We start from the raw sequence: 4,843 nt of genomic DNA on the forward strand, positions 1-4,843 counted from the left end.
ATAGTAGATATGATCAACATAGTGATGTTCACCAATGAAACTACTCCATCTCACGTGATGATCGGACATGGTTTAGTTGATTTGGATCACGTGATCACTTAGAGGATTAGAGGGATGTCTATCTAAGTGGGAGTTCTTAAGTAATATGATTAAATTGAACTTAAATTTATCATGAACTTAGTCCTGGTAGTATTTTGCAAATCATGTTGTAGATCAATAGCTCGCGCTGTTGCTTCCCTGTGTTTATTTTGATATGTTCCTAGAGAAAATTGTGTTGAAAGATGTTAGTAGCAATGATGCGGATTGGATCCGTGATCTGAGGTTTATCCTCATTGCTGCACAGAAGAATTATGTCCTTGATGCACCGCTAGGTGACAAACCTATTGCAGGAGCAGATGCAGACGTTATGAACGTTTGCCTAGCTAAATATGATGACTACTTGATAGTTTAGTGCACCATGCTTAACGGCTTATAATCGGGACTTCAAAGACGTTTTGAACGTCATGGACCATATGAGATGTTCCAGGAGTTGAAGTTAATATTTCAAGCAAATACCCGAGTTGAGAGATATGAAGTCTCCAACAAGTTCTATAGCTAAAAGATGGAGGAGAATCGCTCAACTAGTGAGCATGTGCTCAGATTGTCTGGGTACTACAATCACTTGAATCAAGTGGGAGTTAATCTTCCAGATAAGATAGTGATTGACAGAATTCTCTAGTCACCATCACCAAGTTAGTAGAACTTCGTGTTGAACTATAGTATGCAAGGGATGACGAAAACGAATCCCGAGATTTTCATGATGATGAAATCGATGAAGGTAGAAATCAAGAAATAGCATCAAGTGTTGATGGTTGACAAGATCACTAGTTTCAAGAAAAGGGCAAAGGGAAAAAGGGGAACTTCAAGAAAAATAGCAAGCAAGTTGCTGCTCAAGTGAAGAAGCCCAAGTCTGGTCCTAAGCCTGAGACTAAGTGCTTCTACTGCAAAGGGACTGATCACTGAAAGTGGAACTGCCCCAAGTATTTGGCGAATAAGAAGGATGGCAAAGTGAACATAAGTATATTTGATATACATGTTATTGATGTGTACTTTACTAGTGTTTATAGCAACCCCTCAGTATTTGATACTAGTTCAGTTACTATGATTAGTAACTTAAATCAGGAGTTGCAGAATGAACAAAGACTAGTTAAGGGTGAGGTGACGATGTGTGTTGGAAGTAGTTCCAAGATTGATATGATCATCATCGCACACTCCCTATACTTTTGGGATTAGTGTTGAACCTGAATAAGTGTTATTTGGTGTTTGCGTTGAGCATGAATATGATTTGATCATGTTTATTGTAATACGGTTATTCATTTAAGTAAGAGAATAAATTGTTGTTCTGTTTACATGAATAAAACCTTATATGGTTACACACCCAATGAAAATAGTTCATTGGATCTCGATCGTAGTGATACACATAATCATAATATTGAAACCAAAAGATGCAAAGTTAATAATGATAGTGCAACTTATTTGTGGCACTGACGTTTAGGTCATATTGGTGTAAAGCGCATGAAGAAACTCCAAGCTGATGGGTTTTTGGAATCACTTGATTATGAATTAGTTGATGCTTGCGAACCATGCCTCATGGGCAAGATGACTAAAACGCCGTTCTCCGGAACTATGGAGCGAGCAACTAACTTATTGGAAATAATACATACTGATGTATGAGATCCGATGAGTGTTAAGGCTCACGGCGGGTATCATTATTTTCTGACCTTCACAGATGATTTGAGCAGATATGGGTATATCTACTTAATGAAACACAAGTCTGACATATTTGAAAAGTTCAAAGAATTTCAGAGTGAAGTGGAGAATCATCGTAACAAGAAAATAAAAGTTTCTACGATATGATCGCAGAGGTAAAATATTTGAGTTATGAGTTTGGCCTTCAGTTAAAACAATGTGAAATAGTTTCACTACTCACGCCACCTGGAACACCACAGCATAATGGTGTGTCCGAACATCATAATCGTACTTTATTAGATATGGTGCGATCTATGATGTCTCTTATCGATCTACCACTATCGTTTTGGGGTTATGCATTAAAGACAGCTGCATTCACGTTTAAAAGGGCACCATCTAAGTCCGTTGAGATGACACAATCTGAACTGTGGTTTGGCAAGAAACCAAAGTTGTCGTTTCTTAAAGTTTGGGATTGTGATGCTTATATGAAAAGGTTTCATCCTGATAAGCTCAAACCCAAATCGGAGAAATATGTCTTCATAGGATACCCAAAGGAGACTGTTGGGTACACCTTCTATCACAAATCCGAAGGCAAGACTTTTGTTGCTAAATTCGGAGTTTTTCTAGAGAAGGAGTTTCTCTCGAAAGAAGTGAGTGAGAGGAAAATAGAACTTGATGAGGTAACTGTACCTGCTCCCTTATTGGAAAGTAGTTCATCACAGAAATCTGTTCCTATGACTACTACACCAATTAGTGAGGAAGCTAATGATGATGATCATGTAACTTCAGATCAAGTTACTACCGAATCTCGTAGGTAAACCAGAGTGAGATCTGCACCAGAGTGGTACGGTAATCCTGTTCTGGAAGTCATGTTACTAGACCATGACGAACTTGCGAACTATGAGGAAGCGATGATGAGCCCAGATTCCGCGAAATGGTTTGAGGCCATAAAATGTGAGATATGATCCATGTATGAGAACAAAGTATGGACTTTGATGGATTTGCCCGATGATCGGCAAGCCATAGAAAATAAATGGATCTTCAAGAGGAAGACGGACGCTGATAGTAGTGTTACTATCTACAAAGCTAGAATTGTCGCAAAAGGTTTTCGACAAGTTCAAGGTGTTGACTACGATGAAATTTTCTCACTCGTATATATGCTTAAGTCTATCCGAATCATGTTAGCAATTGTCGCATTTTATGAAATCTGGCAAATGGATAAACAAAACTGCATTCCTTAATGGATTTCTTAAAGAAGAATTGTATATGATGCAACCAGAACGTTTTGTCAATCCTAAAGGTGTTAACAAAATATGCAAGCTCCAACGATCCATCTATGGACTGGTGCAAGCATCTCGGAGTTGGAATATACGCTTTGATAAGTTGATCAAAGCATATAGTTTTATACAGACTTACGGTGAAGCCTGTATTTACAAGAAAGTGAGTGGGAGCACTACAACATTTCTGATAAGTATATGTGAACAACATATTGTTGATCGGAAATAATGTATAATTTTCTGGAAAGCATAAAGGAATATTTGAAAGGAGTTTTTCAAAGAAAGACCTCGGTAAAGCTGCTTACATATTGAGCATCAAGATCTATAGAGATAGATCAAGACGCTTGATAAGTTTTTTCAATGAGTACATACCTTGACAAGATTTTGAAGTAGTTCAAAATGGAACAGTCAAAGAAAGAGTTCTTTCCTGTGTTGCAAGGTGTGAAATTGAGTAAGACTCAAAGCCCGACCACGGCAGAAGATAGAAATAGAATGAAAGTCATTCCCTATGCCTCAGCGATAGGTTCTATAAAGTATGCCATGCTGTGTACCAGATCTATTGTATACCCTACACTGTGTTAAGCAAGGGAGTACAATAGTGATCTAAGAGTAGATCACTGGACAGCGGTCAAAATTATCCTTAGTGGAATAAGGAAATATTTCTCAATTATGGAGGTGACAAAAAGGTTCGTCGTAAAAAGTTACGTCGATGCAAGTTTTGACACAGATCTGGATGACTCTAAGTCTCGATCTAGATACATATTGAAAGTGGGAGCAATAAGCTAGAGTAGCTCCGTGCAGAGCATTGTTGACATAGAAATTCACAAAATACTTACGGATCTGAATGTGACAGACCCATTGACTAAAATTATCTCACAAGCAAAACATGATCACACCTTAGTACTCTTTGGGTGTTAATCACATAGAGATGTGAACTAGATTACTGACTCTAGTAAACCCTTTGGGTGTTGATCACATATCGATGTGAACTATGGGTGTTAATCACATGGTGATGTGAACTATTGCTGTTAAATCACATGGCGATGTGAACTAGATTATTGACTCTAGTGCAAGTGGGAGACTGAAGGAAATATGCCCTAGAGGCAATAATAAAGTTATTATTTATTTCCTTATATCATGATAAATGTTTATTATTCATGCTAGAATTGTATTAACCGGAAACATAATACTTGTGTGAATACATAGACAAACAAAGTGTCACTAGTATGCCTCTACTTGACTAGCTCGTTAATCAGAGATGGTTATGTTTCCTAACCATAGACTTTAGTTGTCATTTGATTAACGAAATCACATCATTAGGAGAATGATGTGATTGACTTGACCCATTCCGTTAGCTTAGCACCCGATCGTTTAGTATGTTGCTATTGCTTTCTTCATGACTTATACATGTTCCTATGACTATGAGATTATGCAACTCCCGTTTACCGGAGGAACACTTTGTGTGCTACCAAACGTCACAACGTAACTGGGTGATTATAAAGGAGCTCTACAGGTGTCTCCAAAGGTAAATGTTGGGTTGGCGTATTTCGATATTAGGATTTGTCACTCTGATTGTCGGAGAAGTATCTCTGGGCCCTCTCGGTAATGCACATCACATAAGCCTTGCAAGCATTGCAACTAATGAGTTAGTTGTGAGATGATGTATTACGAAACGAGTAAAGAGACTTGCCGGTAACGAGATTGAACTAGGTATTAAGATACCGACGATCGAATCTCGGGCAAGTAACATACCGATGACAAAGGGAACACCGTATGTTGTTATGCGGTCTGACCGATAAATATCTTCGTAGAATATGTGGGAGCCAATATGAGCATCC

Source organism: Triticum urartu, chromosome 5, assembly GCF_003073215.2.
Source record: "Triticum urartu cultivar G1812 chromosome 5, Tu2.1, whole genome shotgun sequence".
In the NCBI taxonomy this organism is placed as follows: Eukaryota; Viridiplantae; Streptophyta; class Magnoliopsida; order Poales; family Poaceae; genus Triticum; species Triticum urartu.